We start from the raw sequence: 17,378 nt of genomic DNA, 5'->3' as shown, positions 1-17,378 counted from the left end.
CCCAGGTAGGCCATCATTCATCTATTTTCTGTCTTAAACCAAACTGCTTTTCCTGTTTACTGTAGCTTTATAAAGATGTCTTACAATCAAGTAATGTTAGTCCTTTATTTTGTCCTTTTGCATAGTTGTTTTGGCTCTTCTAGATCCTCTACATTTTCATATGAATTTGAAAATTCCCTTGTCATTTTCTACAAAATTTAAACCTGCTGGAGTTTCGATTGGGATTGTATTAACTCTATCCATAGGTCTAGAAATCAACTTGAAAGGAAGAATATTGAGCCTTCTGACCCATGAACATGGTATATCTCTCCAATTATTTAGATTTTTAAAAATTTCTTGCAGCAATGTTTTATAGTTTTCAGTGTCCAGGTCTTTTAACACACTAAAGTATTTTAAATAGGGGATTGATGTGGTCTAATTTAATCCCTAATGTAGGAAAAAGGACTGGAATAAGATGAAAGTGGGAATATCATGATAGTCTTGGCAAGCGATGATGGTGGCTTGAACCAGGATAGTAGTGATGACCATGGACAAAAGAGCCGATGTGAAATTAATTATGTTGAGTCATATGGAATTACCATTTTCTGTAGGCCAAAGAAGATCTAACATTGGCAACTTCATAAGATCCAACCTAATATTTTGAAGATACGTCAGGATTCAGGACTTGCTGGCTGATTCAATGCAGAGAACCAGTGAGAGGAAGAATCAGGGGTGGTTCTCAGGCCCTTAGCTCCAACAAATGAATGGATGATGGTGCTATGTCTTCAAAGCATAAAGACAATGGGAAGACCCATGCAGCCCCGTTCTCTCTGACTTTCTCTTTATTTCCAGTTCTTTTTTCTTTCTCTACATCATCTTTAGCTTTTTAGGGAGCACAATTATCACAGGGTTATATGTTTACTTTTAAACATGTGTTTCTCCCACCCAGCTCCCTGTCTGACACTTTAATGACTTTTGCTGGCTTAGCTTTTCACGGGCATAGCATACAGAAAGAACATATTTTCTGTGCACAGTTTGAGGTTCATGCATACTCCCTTGATTTTAATGCCATAGCAACATGCTCCTTACTTTTTATTTCTCTGAGCCCAGCCTTCATCTGGAAGGGTTCTGGGCCACATTTTCAAGCAATTTGGTGCAGATCTTCGTGAGGCTCCTGCGTTTATGAAGGGAAGGCTCGGAACGCATGCTTGAGTTTATACTCAAATTACTATCCTAAATGACTCCATGGGGGGTTTCTTTTAGGGGTCACTGAGAGCCAGAGTGGAATGTTTTTCCTTCTTCACTTTATCCCAGGCCTTGGGGCACAAGGACCATAAATGCAGGTAATGTGTTTTATAGCCAGAGTCTCTAGGTTCATTTTTCTACCTCTCTCCCCTCCCCCAATGATAGCCATGAAACTCCACCGAGCTGGCTGGAGACTTCCTTTGTCCGGCCCTGTTCCTACAAAGGCAAAGAGATTTGGGTCGCTGGGCGACACAGCAGGGTGCATTTGAGGAACATGACATGTCCTATCTGGGGCTCAGCCAGACCTGTATGATTACCCTCAAGACCAACAGAGAGGTTCACGTTGAAAAGAAACGTGCTTGTGAGGTAGTAACTTCCCCATCACTGGAAGTATTCAAGCAGCGCACAGACAACTGCTTGACAAGGATGTTATAACTGGTGATTTATGCTTCTGGACAAGTTGAACTACACACCTTCAAGTGTCTTGATAATACAGAATTTTTTAGACTAAGATCACCCTTCATTGTTTCCACAGATATTTACTGAACACCTGCTGTGGGGCTAGGAATACAGCAGGGAGGGAGGTGGACACGGGCCCTGCCCTTAAAGAGTTTGTGGTCTATGAGAGTGACACTGATAAGGAGTTTACAATGAGGTCATGAAAATAACTGGCTATCAAGTATGAGGCCAGGGTCCTTGCTGTCCTTTCACAGGATTATCTCAGAGATGCTTCCTGACCCTGGGAGGTCAAACTCCACCTTACCGATTATGAAACACAGCTCAGAGGTTGCATAAATCCGAGCTGACCCAGCCGTCCCCTGCTGAAGCTGGAGGAGCAGTCCAGACCTCTCAGTCTCCAGGGCCCCTACTCCTAACTAAACCTCTAGTTAAGATTCTTACAAGACCCAGTTACTGCTCAGGTCCTGAAGGCCCAGGTCTCCACGCGCCCTACCCCCGCTCTCACCTCGAGAAAGGTAAACAGTCCAGGTCGGCTCACTCCCTCTCTACTCACTCCGCATACTGGCCCTTGGAGGCTTTCAAATAAAAACCATCTCTATGCCTTACTCCATTAAGTTGACCAGCTCCTAAAAAAACTATAGTAACACATCTTACTTCCAACTTGAGGCTTGATCCTTGCCAGAACACCCACGGTCATTCTGAATGCAAAGAGCAGAAAAGGAAAGGCAAGACATTTTGTGGAGGCCCTACTGTGTGCTCAGCGCTAAAAGTAGGGGGAGGGTTGGGAGGCTGGAGTGTGGTCTAAAATTCAAGATGTGCTGCTTGCCTCTGGTGAACTTAAATCTCATTGCAGAGACACAGAGGAGACACGCTGTGGGTAGGCAACAAAGGACCAAAGAAAAGACCAAGGCGTGGCATCGTGATTGGCGTTTTCAAATTCTGGGTCTTGCTGTGTGTCTTTGGACAAGTTCCTTTGCCTCTCTGAATTTCAAATCTCCATCTATAACAGGGCCACCCAAAAGAACTTTCTGTCATGGTGAAAATGTTCTACATCTGCATGTCCAACAGGGTGGGCATTAGCTGCCCGTGCATCTGAGCTTAGGAAATGTGCTCTGTGTGACGGAGGACTAAATTTTTAATTTTATGTCATTTTTTAAGAGACTATTTATTTGACAGAGATAGAGAGAGTGTACAACTAGGCGGAACAGCAGGCAGAGGGAGAGGGAGAAGCAGGAGCCCCATGTGGGGCTCAATCCCAGGACCCTAAGGTCATGACCTTAGCTGAAGGCAGCTGCTTAACCGACTGAGCCACCCAGACACTCTATAATTTTTAATTATTTTTCAATTTAAATAGTTGCAGGAGGCTAGTGGCTACCATACTGGGCAGCATAGATCTAGAGAGCTGAGACTTAATATACTCCACATAAGAGAAAAATTTCAGAAATGTGCATTTTTGCCTCTGGAAAAAAAAAAGTATTAATGAAACACTTGGGCACTGGAGCCGGGGTCCTACATCCCAGTTCTAACACATTTGTTTTTGAGGCCCTGGACAAGTCCCTTAGCCTCTTGGTGCCTCAGTGTCCTCATCTGTAAAATGGGAATAATCAAAGACCCTCGCTCACTGGGTTGGTACGAGGACTAAATATGGGAATAGATGGGACTTTCTCAGAACAGGGTCTGATACTTGGTAAATGCTCACAAATGTAGCTTTTAAAAAAAAAAAATTGTTCCTTGTCTTTATTTATTTTTATGTTATTTTATTTTTTGAGGGAGATGGGGAGAGTGTAATGAAATGGTGGGGAGAGGCAGGAGGAGAGGGAGAGAGAGAATCCTATACAGACTCCACACCCAACACAGAGCCCAATGTGGGGCTCCATCTCACTCGCTGAGATCATGACCTGGGCCGAAATCAAGAGCCAATACTTAACTGACGGAGCCACCCAGGCACCCCTGTCATTATTATTCACGGCATTCAGCATTACTCAGTCTCCTAGAATTTCACCTTTTCGCTCTAACAATTCTGTCTTCATCAGGGAGGTATCAGGAACAGCCATATTCTTTTTTTTCTTATTAAGATTTTATTTATTTGTTTGAGAGGGAGAAAGAGAGAGAGAGAGTATGAGAGGAGAGAGGGTCAGAGGGAAAAGCAGACTCCCACTGAGCAGGGAGCCTGATGCAGGACTCGATCCTGCGTCTCCAGGATCATAACCTGAGCCGAAGGCAGTTGCTTAACCAACAGAGCCACCCAGGGTCCCAGGAACAGCCATATTCTTGCTCTCATTTACCAAAGCCCGAGAATGAAGGCTGAGTCCAAAGTCCAAGGACACCCTCTATATACAAAGAACATTTCCCATTTTAACGAACACTAACATTTTATAGAACACTACGAGTCTCTTCCTTTCCAGCACCGGAGAAGACTTGAAGAGATCTTAATATCTTTATGGCATGGGCACCCTCGAGATCTTTGCCAAAGGGATTAAGATTGTTTGGGGGGTTTCTAGATTAAATGTGAAGTGCAAATCAAGAAAATGATTAAGATGAGACATTCAGATATTTTTATCCAGGAGGTTGTTTTTCAGGTTGGGAACAAAATTCACATGGGCCTGACAAAGAACACAGCATTTCCTTCTTTCCCTTTCTTTACTCATTTCGAATGCATTTGAGAAAGGGGGGGAAAAATCCTTCCAGTATGGAAATCTGTTCTTAAATTGGTTTGGATTCAATTAAATTTAATGGTTACCATGGGATTTCAGTGTATGGGCAACTCCCCATGGAGCCTCGCTGATGTCACCAACTCAGTGTGTGACTGTGGGCAAGTATTCTCCTCGTTGGGCTTCAGTTTCCCCTTGAATTCAGCAGGGATTTGGGCTGGATTGGAGAGTGGTTCTTTAAAGACCTTTTCAGCTCTGAGAGTCTAAGGTTCAATGATAGTCTTTCTTTTCAAAGTGACAATATGACAGGGTCATAAAGGATTCATCATTAAACAGCATTTCCACTCTCCAGGCTCAGAAATGCACGGATCAGGAATCAAAACCTTGGCTCCAGGAGCCGAGCAGTTCGCAGAAATGAGTGAACTGGACTGAATAAGAACGAAAGGGGGCTGGAGGGCTCATACCCTGTCCCAAGGACACTGTTGCTATATGTCTCTCGCTGATAGGACCACATGGCAATGTGGGCATTTGGGGGCAGATCTTCCATTTTTCTAAACAACACCAAAAGTCTGGATTTTTAAGTAAAATGCCCCATTTTAAATGTTGGCTCAAAATAAAAAATAAATTAAATTAAATTAAAATAAAATAAAATAAAATAAAAGCAAAACCCAAACAAACAAAAACCCTTCTTTGGGCCAAACTAAGAATATGGGTAAGATGACATATATATATGAATACACCCTCATCTCTAACTCTCCAACACCAGCTGTGGATGATGGAACCAAAAAGGCCCGAGTCCAGGACAGACTTTGGAAGGGGATTTTTAAAAGAAATCTAGGTAGCAGGCCAGTTCTTTTCATCAGACTCTTCTGCTAAAAATCAACACGACAACCTTTGGCCAAAATCAGTAGTAAAGTCCAACCTAAAAACGGGCAACAAACAAGATTCCTGCTGATTTCAGGGAGTTGGCTCTCTTGTGTCAAGAGGTGACATTCAGAGTTCTGTATTGCACTACACCAAATTTCCAGGTAACTGGACCCAAAATTCCCTGGGTCATCTTGAATTCCTGGGCAGCACAGTAATCAAGAAATTCCCATTGTTGAGTAATAGAGTCACTGTCCCAGAATCATTAGGAAACAGACACCCAAAGTGGTGTCCGGTTCCCATCAACACCATCCTGGAAGTGGTGGAAGTCAGCACCCCTTTCATTCCCTACCAGAGAGTCTTGTCTCCATCCTTTCTAGCATGCATCATAAACTACGTTCTTAAAATAATTTATTTTTGTTTATGGTCTACATCCTCCAGCCTGCTAAAATGGAAGCTCCATGAGAGTACAGACCCTGTGTGAGCTCTTCACAGCAACACAGTTCCATATATACTGTGAAATAATAAGTTAGCGATGGATCATCAAGGTTATATTTTAACATCTCCAGGAACAGGGAGCTATGACTTCCCAAAGCAGGCCATTATTTCTCTGGACAATCTTTGCCCAACAGAAAACTTGTCTAAAACAAATCTGAATCTCCAGGATCTCTGTTAGCTCCAATTTTTTCTTTTGGGGTCATACAAGCGAAGCTTACATGCTCTTCCAACTTTCGGGTTCCTAGATATCTACCAACTGGTGTCATTCCCCTTTCAGTCTTGTTTTTCATCCAGGCAATTCTTGCACATTCCAGTGTTTTGATCTCTTAAAGGGGGAGAACAAGAGTTGGGGTGAGGAAAGAAGTTGGAAGTGGATAGGAGGTCAATACACTGGATATCCTGAATACAGGGCATAGCTGACAGTCTGCCTGGTCCTCTTGCTTTGGATGGACATTTTAAAGCCAGATGATCCAATTTTTTTAAGTGTACATATCTCAGTCACATTTGGATATAGACATTGAAAAATAAGCCTATCTTTGGTCCCAGTCATATTTCCATGTGAATATAACAGAAGGATCTGTTAGTCACGCTCTGCCAGAGTATCTTTGGCCCTGCCAGCCTTGAGATTCTAGGACGCTATGAACAACACCAAGCCTTGGCCCAACAATGGTGGATGCTGGCCTTCTGTGCATCACACCCCTTTGTTGTCCTGAGGAAAATTAATTTTTATGAAAAATAGGACTATGCCGAAGGGAACTGACCGAGTCTGTCCGTTATTTGACAGAGTCTGGATAGGAAGCAGATTGGGAGGCCTAGCCAATGTCCTCCTGAGGCCAGGACATCCAGCTACATGCCTAGCTAGAACTCACATGCTACTTGTGAAGACTGAGTCCTCCTCCAGTGACCTGGAGGGGCAATTTGTGAAGCACCAGAAAGTCAGAGAAGGAGAAGGAAAGTCATGATGTGTATCAACTGAGCCTCTTTATGAAGGAGAATAAAAACAAGAGTACATATACTTGGAGACTCTGTATGTCTGAATATGGGGCAACACTATTTTTCTCTAAAATTATTTATTGATAAGAGAGAGTTGGATTATCTTTAAATCTGCTTAGAGGCTCTCATGTTGTAAAAAGGCTCTCTCAAATACTTTATTTTGAACAAACAGTACTATTTCAGGAAAACAAATTAGCCTGAAATAACCTCAGCCAGCTGGTTGGGGATGCAGAGGGAGGTCACCTGACAGAATCAATAAAGAAAGAGGGCAGAGACATTTGAAACAGATTTAGTCATTCTTCCTGAGGGTATGACTTTACAAGAACAAGTTTTGAATGTTGTCGTGCACAAGCTTTTGAACGATTGGTTCAAAAAGCAATATAGTAAGTTATTAGGACCAGGAGATCAGGAACAGTTCTTGCACACTGGGATAAAATTTTCAATGACAGCATCATTCAAAGATTCAAAAAGTGGAGTATCTAGACACAAAGAAAGACATTTCGTGATGCTAAAAGGGTCAGTCCGACAAGAAGACACAACATCTATATACATAGAAGCAGCTGAAAACAGAGCCCCAAAATTTATGATGCCGAACCTTACAAAATGGAAGGAAAAATAGATATTTAGATATTTCAGTAATAATAGCCAAGGACTTCAATTTCCCACTTTATACAATGGGTGGAACAATTAGAAGATGAAGGAAATGGAACACAATTAGCCACTAGACCTCCCAGACATCCAATGGAATACTCCACCCAAAAACAACAGAATAATACACATTCTTCTCAAGTGAACTTGGAACATTCTCTGGGATAGGCCATATGTGTTAGGCCATAAAACAAGTCTCACTGAATTTAAGAGGATGGAAATCATGCAAAATATATTCTCTAGATATGATGGAATAAAATTAGTAATTGGTAATGAAAAGAAATTTGAAACTTTTGTAAATATGTGGAAGTTAAACAACACTCTTCTCACTAAACAGCAGGTCAACAAATAACTCACAAGAGAAACTGAAAAATACTTTGAGGTGAATAAAAATGAAAACGCAACATGCTAATGCTTATGGGATGAATGCAATGAAAACAGTGTTGAGAGGGATAGTTATAGCTGTAAAGGCCGATATTAAAAATATATATATTTTAAATCAGTAACTTAAACTTTCATCTTGAGACACTAGAAAAAGAAGAACAAACCCAAAGCAAGCAAAAGGAAAGAAACAATGAAGATTAAAGTGGGAAATAAAAAGAGAATAAACAAATCAGTAGAGTACATCATGAAATGAATGATGGGTTCTTTGAAAAGATCAACAAAATTAACAAGCCTTTATTGAGATTGACCACGAAAAAAAAGAGAGAAGATTCGAGTTTACTAAAACCGAGAATGAAACAAGGGACATCCTTACAGAAAAAGAGTGGTATCCATGCTTCCATAGGCTTTGAGAAACTGGTTTTAAAATATATATGAAAAGGCAAAGGATCGCAAAGAGCCAAAAGAATTTTCAAAAAGAACAACGTTGGAGGACTCACATTTCCTGTCCTGCCAGGCTCAGAACAGGTTTCAGATTTCCTGGGCTACCATGTTGGATTTCCTCCAATCGGATTCCTCAGCATTCTGCGGGCAACTGTGCAACCCTTCAGCAGGGTACTCATTGCACTACATTGTGTGACATGTTTCTCGGGGACACAGATGGCGTCTTTTGTTCTTGACCCCTGCACCCCCAGGGTCTAGTAGAAGAGAAGTAGTAACAGAGAAGATGGTTAATAAACATTATTTTAAATGGATAGATGAATCATGGATGGAGGAATCATGCATGGATGGATGGATGGATGGATGGATGGATGGATGGATGATGGTTTTGGAATCCTTTACATTGCATACACATGGGTGAGGCAGTGTGGTTTCTTGGATAGTTACTATAGAAGGAACACTTAAACTGGGAAACCAGGAGAACTGCAGTTCTGCCATGAACCCCTTTATGATGTTAATCGAACTACTTCCTCTTTCTGATCTTCAGTTTCACCAGGAAAATGTATGTGTTTTACAAGATAATCTCTAAACGTCATCCAGATTTAGGTTCTATTATCCTAAGACTAAGCAGATTCTTCTGGCTATGTCCAGTACATTTAGCATTTTATGGAATTGACCTTTTAAAAGCTAAATTTAAGGGGCATATTCATTGAATTGTTTCAAAACAGTCAAACCAGGGGCGGGTGGCTCAGTTGGTTGGACGACTGCCTTCGGCTCAGGTCATGATCCTGGAGTCCCGGGATCGAGTCCCACATCAGGCTCCCAGCTCCATGGGGAGTCTGCTTCTCCCTCTGATCTTCTCCTCGCTCATGTTCTCTCTCACTGTCTCTCTCTCAAATAAATAAATAAAATCTTTAAAAAAAAAAAAAAAGCAGTCAAACCAGCTGAGAACCTACAATACTCTATCCTTCTCAAAATCTTTTGCATAACTCGAACTCATTACCCCTTGAGCTCCTTTTGTAGGAAATGTACATGGCACTCAATGGGCAGTCACAACAGCTTCTTCCCATGGGTAATTTGTCCGCCACAACAATATCACTCTATAAACTAGCCCTAAATTCCATTTTCTGTTACTGACGAGAAGAGCTATGCAATAGGACTTTATGGGGTGCCTGGGGTTTGACAGTCATGTGAGTGAAAGAAAAGGTTAAAGGGGGTTTCCTTTGGTATTTAAGATCATGGGTTCCCTGTAAGATCTGGAAGTTGTTTTTTATATGCTTTAGCAAAGGAGAGAACTGCCCTTTTCCCCCCTCAGTTTTAAAGACAATCGAGTTCAAAATTGTATTATTTCCTGGAGATCTTCTTAAAACACAGAAGAAAAAAAAAAAGGCTTGATCTAATTGCAGAATTTTAGCTCCTTTTAAATTTTGACCAAGACACCCACTCGATTTCTTATTCTGACTCCAACCGCAAGAGATATGAGCAGGACTCACTGTTCACCATCCTTGTCTGGGCCAACATGGTGATTTAAATCTACTATTTGGACACAGACTTTTGCAATTATTTAATTATCCCACCTTTTGCAGTAATATTCGTCATTTTTGCATTGGAACGTCTTCCAAGATACAAAACTGGAGGACCACAAAAGCTGCTCATTTGCCTCCAAAAAAAAAAAGTATAGTCACTGTTAATGGGAAAAAAAAAAGTGTCCTTTCATGTAAAGAGTTAGCCATTTTTCATTGGTTTTCTAGAACTCACTTTCCAGAGCTTATTGTTTTTATAGAAATGTTATCGTTAAAAATGTTATCATTAAGGACATCTAGAACTAGAAACTAGAAACTGCTTTTTATAGAAACTGCTTAGTGATTCTGCAAAATGTTTTTTCTCTCAGTCACTGTCAGAAATTCTTAAACATCACTAAAAACACCTACAATTTTTTTTTGAAGATTTTATTTATTTATTTGACAGAGAGATCACAAGTAGGCAGAGCAGCAGACAGAGAGAGAGAAGGGGAAGCAGGCTCCCCACGGAGCAGAGAGCCAGATGTGGGGCTTGATCTCAGGACCCTGAGATCATGACCCCAGCCGAAGGCAGAAGCTTAACCCACTGAGCCACCCAGGCACCCCTTAAAATACCTACAATTTTTATGCAAAAATATGATTGGGGCTTACCATTTCCCTTGCCTGATTTCTCACCAAGAAAAACAAAACTGGACAATAGGCTATAAAATGGGGGAAAGAAAAGATGTCTTTCTCTGACTTTCAAGGGAGCTCACCAAGAGGCTATTAGAAATCAATGGAAATGAAGGATATTCACTGAAGGATACAGACCTATTAAAGAATGCTTCTGTATGTATCTGGCTGGTGACCTTGGGACCTATTTCCAGAATTTCGACTCTGGCATACACACCATAGCAGGGGGCTGAGAATTTAGCTAGAGAGCGAAGTGAGCTCCCCAGTGCATTCACATGCCCGCACTCTCACTGACCAACAGCATGCCTATGTACAAATTAAGGGAGGGGAATTTGAATGTCTGGCTTCCTGGGAAATAAAAGGTCAGATGGTTGATTAGCACCATCAAGCCTGGATTGTCCTGATCCACAGAAAGGAGCAGTGAAACTTGGAGGATTTTCCCCGTTCCATGTTTTATTCCATTACCCTCCCTCTGTGCCAGTCTCTTTCCTCTGAAAGGAAGTAGTTTGTGGACTCTGAGGACTAATCCAAGGAAGGATACGTTTTTGTTTCGAGGAGTCACCCAGGAAACTCTGGATGCATATTCCCCCGTTACAGGCGTGGTCAAATGATGACATGAATGAACGAAAAGATAGAACAGGTTGGGCCTGGTCTCAGTAGAAATTCAGGAGGCAGAGGATAGACGGGTGGGGCCTACCTATGGGCCTAACGCTTCAGTCTCTCAGTAGTCATTTCAGTTCCCCCCCAAAAGCCAGGCTTCTACACTTCCCAGTTAGGGAAAGGACAAGCCAAGGACATCTCTAACCCTATGCCATTGCTTCTCAAAGAGGGTCCATGATTTCTCACCATCAGAACCCAAGCATCAACCCACCCCCATGATAGAAAGGATAATACCAGTGCGTAGGCAGATTCTATACAAAAAAAAACTTAATAAGATAGATGATAGATAGACAGATAGACAGATAGATGGATAACTGAATGAATAGATCCGTAAGAGATAGATAGGTAGATAAATGACACATAAAGAGAGGAAAACAGTAATCAAAGGAATTGAAGATTATTATGGTTTTGCTGACATTGTCCATTGGCATTCCAGAGCATAAACCTTCTCCTGTCTTGAGACTCTGTATTTCATCCTTGGCAAATTATGGAAGAACAGATCCCTTCAATAATACACAGTTAGTATACTCCACTATTTCTAGAATGAAATACCCCATAGGCTGAAGTCTGGCTTCATTGCTAGGAGAGCTCTTCAAAAATACTCATTCCCAGAACCCACCCCAAAGATTGAGGGAGAGACTAACACCATCTTCCTCCCCACGTAATTTTACTGATCTCGGTAGTCTGAGAACCTCTGCCATAGGGCATGCAAAAGAAAGCCAAGCCATAGGGACTCCTGTCCCAGAGAATTGGAAACATGGTCTACTTCCCATTTCTAATGCCAGTGCATCTAAGGAAATGCTGGAAAAAGCCCGGGTTGGAAGCCAGCGCTGAACGTAAGCTCGGATACCTACTCACATGGACATCTTGGCCAAGCCACTTAAACAGAGTTTTCTCAAGTCTAAAATGAGGCTACTAATAGCCTCTATTCCACGGGGTATTTGAATGGGTGGAATAAAACACTACATATAAAGCACTTGGCACAGGACCTGGGACAAATAATGAGAGTTTTTAAAAATTGGACAATGTTGTTGGTATCCCTTTCACAGCCAAGTTAGAGGGGTCAGGTCCTACTTAAATGTTGTGAGAGACAACAGAGAGAAGGCAAGTTTAGAAACTGATTACTAGTCAAGGAAAATATAATAGTCATAATAATAGTAACAGTTGGGGGCTACTCCCTCTCTACCAGGCTACATGCTTGAGAGATTTTAATTTAATTTAACTTTTTCACAGGGGGGCGGGGAGGGGCAGAGGGGAGAGAGAGGGAATCCCAAGGAGGTTCCACACCCAGTAGAGCCCACCTCAAGGCTCGATCTCACAACCCTGAGATCATGACCTGAGCTGAAATGAAGAGTTGGATGCTTTAACCAACTGAGCCACCCGGGGGATCCCCCGTACTTGAGAGATTTTAAAGAAACACTGTTATCAATCCCAACCAATAAGGTCCTCTTTCCAATGCCCCCAAGGTGGCCCCTCTTTGTTATCACAACTGGGGGCCAAACCAAGCTCTAACCATGCTGAAGAGTGAGTTTAGAAGCCAAGTAGGCACTTTGGCAGAACTGAGACCCTGGGCTTGGCTTACCCGTGCTTCCTTGGTTAATCACCTCGGCCTGACCCTAAACCCTTCTCCTCCTTCATTGTGTTTGGGTCTTGCCCTCCCTCCTCGAGAAGGACTAATACACTCAGTTCTGGGGTGCTGTACATTTATAGGGCCCCTGGAGAGATCATCCCCTAGCCACCTGGAAATTTGCATATTTTCTGGTGCTAGAAGCCTGAAACCAAGGGTATTTATCTCTGATTGAAGAACTGGGGACACTCACAGATCAGAGGGAAGATGCCACCCAATGTGAGCCTGTGCACAGGAAGTGAGCACCTGCTGCTCAGGGTTACAATACTTCCCTGGGAGTCAGCCTCTTAGGAGTGCCTCTCAGCCGCTTTGTGATGTAGACAAGGAAGATGAAGCCAGTGGTCAGGCCCTAAAAAGCCCTTAAGGATCAAGCAGCCCGGGATGCCTGGGTGGCTCAGTTGGTTGGGCGTCTGCCTTTGGCTCAGGTCATGATCCCAGGGTCCTAGGATCAAGTCCCGCATGGAGCTCCTTGCTCAGTAGGGAGTCTGCTTCTCCCTCTCCTTCTGCCTGTTGCTCCCACTGCTTGTGCTCTCTCTCTCTGTGTGTCAAATAGATAAATAAAATATTAAAGAAAAAAAGAGAAGTCTGGCATTCCTAACATACAGGATGCATACACTGGGATCCCCTGCTCTTGGAGATATGCCACTTCATTTCTGCAAAAGACCTACATCAGTACCTGCTTTCAATACCCCCAAAGAAATCTAGAAAGGATTTTTGCTTTTACCAAAAAAAAAAGAAGATGAAGAAAAAGAAAGAAAAAAGGCAAAAAAAAAAAAAAATTAGCATTCAGCATTTGTTTCCTGCAAGTTATTATAGAGGCAATGGGGGCACCCGGCAGCCAGAAGGGCCCTGGCCCAGCTCCTTTCTAGAAACTACACACTGCATCTCTTCCTCCATGAACTGTGTCTGTGAGCATCTGTGCCTTATCCTGATCTATTTGGTGCATCCATTAAAAGATGTGTCCTTCCTGATGTTTCAGAAAAGCCTAAGAGAGTTGATTTGTAAGGTTTGGAAATGTCAAAATATTTTTCATATAAATTTATAGTAATTGCCTCTTCACTTTCCTGCATTTCAGCTTTGGAAAGTTCTCATGGGAATGCTCTATTTTCAGATCGCAGGGACAGGTGTAATTCATGGACCACAATGAGCGGCTGTACCAGCACCTCTAGCTCCCTTGTAAGACTTCCTTCCAGCCTTCAATCTGTCCCTCTGATGAGCTCTAGAGATAAAACCAGTCTCCAAGGGTCCTAGTGTCTTTCACCCCTCTCTAATCCTGGCCCCTCTCTGTTTTTTAAGAACCACAGGCGGACCTATGGCTCAGAGTCCTCAGCAAGCCACAGCATTAGGTTAGAACTTAATAAGAGATTTTGGTTTTATTAGTATTATACCTAGCTCTTCTATTACCTTTTACTTATGTCAACTGATTTTCCATCTGTGACAGTGACTAAAGCTTCCTTTTCCAAAAATGCTATTGAGTAAATAAATTGACTGAGCCCATTAAGAGAAAAATATTAATAACATGAATAAGCGTTCATGTTCACAAACCTGACATAACTTGTAAAAAATGATATACACACAGGCTTTGATTCTAGAAACCACCACCCCCCCCCAACCCATCACTCTACTGATAGCCAAGGCTAGGGCCAAGGTCACTGGAATTCATCCAGGGTTCATGCCAAGCATGCAGCCAGCTCTTAAGACATGAGCAACTGAAGAAATATGATGTTTGGCTCTCGTGGAGCAGAATGATGGAGCAGAGGAAGCAAGAGACAATGGCCCTAAAGAGAGTCTATACTCTGATCAACAGTAGGACTCTGCAGGATTAATTCTGTTTCAGAAGGCAAAGTTCAAGGTAGGAGCTCAGCTCAATCGTCAAGTTCAGGGCATTTTCTTTCTACAGAGAATCTATCTATGGCTAAAATAGAAACTTCTCAGATCCAGTCTCCTTAGCTCAGTTGTTGGACTTAAAGAAATAACATATGAATGTGTGACTACGAACCAAAAGAGCCATTAATGGAGCATCGTTTTGTACCAGCAGAGATGCTTACCAGAAGGAACAGTCATCAGACTGTACTGGACTAATCTTCAACAGTGACTCCACATGGCAGAGAGAAGCCATAGCAGGATTACATTGATCACCTTGTCATTTCTTTTTGCTTGGTATTTGAGCTAGAGTGACTCCCTAGGATTAAAGCATGGTTTCTCAATTTTGGCACAATGGACATTCTAGGCCAGATAATTCTTTATTGGAAGAGACTGTCACAAACACTGTAGGGCATATAGACACATTCTACCCAGTAGATGCCAAGAGCAGCCCACCTCCCACCCCCCAGTTATGACCAAAAATATACGAAGACATTGGCCAATGACCTGAGGGAAGGATTGCTCCTGGTTGTAAAACCACTGGACTAATGTAATCCCAAGAGGCTCTTGGTAGAAGTCTCAAGAGGGAAATATTGTACTCCTTGGTTCCAGGGGATGCAGGAGCTCAAGAAACGTGTTAGAAAAAGAAGAGTTTATACCACAGGACTCTCTGGATAGAGACTGTATCCCAGACTCTCTGGGATACAGTCAGTGCTCAATATTTTCATTTCTTTGCCATGGTCTTGGTCTTTTGCATGTCTATTTCTTCCATAAGCTTTAAAAAAGCAGTGTGAATGTGTATGTGTTCATTTTAAAATTAGAAAGAGAAATTGAATGGGGAAATTGAGGGAAAAAATATTCTTTTAAATAAAATGCTCCAAAAACAGGACTGTAGTAGGCATCATGGCTTCTTTGCTTTGGTCAGTTTGGTATTTCTCCCCTTCTTTATTTGGATAGAGTGCTCACTTTTTCTTCAGAGGAAGAGACAGCTTAAGACCCCTCACTTAGTCTTCGCCACAGGGCGAGAATAGAATGGCCAAGACCAATCAAAGAGTCTGTCCTGAGAGTTTGGCTTTTGAGTAGAAGAAGTGCATAGGGACAGGTATTTGGAGTTTGACCATGTGCTGGTTGCCCTCGAGAAAGAGGTCGCAATTGAGATCACTAGAGATGTTCTGCATCTGGCCAAGATGCCTCCCGTAATTCCTTGTTCTTGCTCCTTTTTAATGAAACTCAGTCTATTATTTGGAACTGAAGGACCCCATAATCAAGTCTTTAAAACTCGAAGAGTGACACAAATTAAACCAGCTTCCTACAACCGGAGATTTTGCAAATTCCGTTCTACTCAACCAATCAGAAATATGTTAAGGTCAATGACATATACAGTGGAAGTAAATTTATTAAATCTCAAGGGAACTGGAGGTGGGGAGAGGCAGGTGTTCTAATTGCAAAAGAAGGAAAAATTAAATTAATATAGTCAGCACTGGACAACTATAGCACACCTTCTACACGAAGAATCACAAGGACATTACTTGGCCTTGGTTGGGTGTAGTGTGGTTCTTGTAAATTTATATAGAACTGTTGCATCATACAAGAATTGACATTGCTCAGAGTCAGCTAAGGAAGCTCGGTAGAGACAGAGAAGGAGAAAGAAAAAGAGAAACTGAAGTAGGATCCTGAAGACAGGATGCCCCAGAAGCGGTGTGGGCTTCACGAATCATCGAGCTCCTGCCAGCCTCAGCATCTTCATGCCTTGCATGATCGGAGCCTCTTGCTCCAGTGCGACTCTATGTTTTCATGCACAGCCCCTAAACTACTTCACCTAATGCTCAGCTGACAGAGTGTGCTGTCTTCCAACATTGGAGGAAATTCTAAGAAGTTTGGACTTCCTGAGAAAAGGTTAAAGAGTAACTAAATGGTTTGCTTTGAAACTGTTTGGTTTTGGGGTTTGTTGTTATTGTTTGTTTTTGTTTTTGTTTTTTTACAGTCAGAATCAATGTCAGTTATTACTTTTTTGTCCTGGTGGAATGGCCAGAGTTGATACATGCTCATATCTTGTTATCATGCAATTCTGCAAGCTTAAGGCTGCTTGAAAGAAGAGCTGATTCTCTGCCTCGGGATCTTTTTCTGGCCATGGAAGTGGGGAGTGGTGGACCGCCAAGTCCCCGGAAGCAACCCTCAATTAATAGCAGACAGGGAGTCGGCAGATGAACACGGCTTCCTCTCCTTCCAGAAGCTTTACTCTGAATTGAGTGTTCTGTCTGGCTTCCCGAGTTCTCAGTGGGAGTGAGTCCCATGTATCTGCAGTGACAACTGCTCCTTTATTTGACTGCCTACCCTTCCCTGTCCCACTTAGAAACCATCAGCTCTCAAATTCTTATCTTGGGATCTACGTCTGGAAGAACCCAAACCAAAACTTCTGGCATTTGTGACACCTATGACTGTCACCTCGCTGCTATGCCCCAAAATGGATAACTCAGTCATTTTTCAGGGTCAAAATCCACCCAGCACTGCCTACCAGGTCATCTTCTCAAATAGAAACCACAGACATGCTTACAGCCCAGGAGCTTTCCGAGGGTTTACAAAATGTTTGAGACCCAAAACAAAAGGCACTGTCTCCAAAATATCAAGAGAAATCTGCAAAACCAAGCATCGTGTATGTTTGACTAAATGTCTACAAAATGTAGTCTGAGGTCAACTGGTCAACCACACCTTGAACAGATTTGTGTGCCATTCTAGGTAAATTATAATGAATGAAGGGCGTGGGTATTTTCAAGCGCATGATAAGAAGGAGAGGAGGACCGGATGAGTGTGCTCCTGGACAATGAATGTTTCCCAACAGTCCCGGGGGTTGAGACTGAAATCCTCATGCCCAAGATG

The sequence above is a fragment of the Mustela putorius genome, unplaced genomic scaffold, assembly GCF_011764305.1.
Source record: "Mustela putorius furo isolate JIRA1106 unplaced genomic scaffold, ASM1176430v1.1 tig00000174_pilon_pilon_pilon, whole genome shotgun sequence".
Lineage (NCBI taxonomy): Eukaryota > Metazoa > Chordata > Mammalia > Carnivora > Mustelidae > Mustela > Mustela putorius.
Note: the sequence above shows the minus strand (reverse complement) of the source record.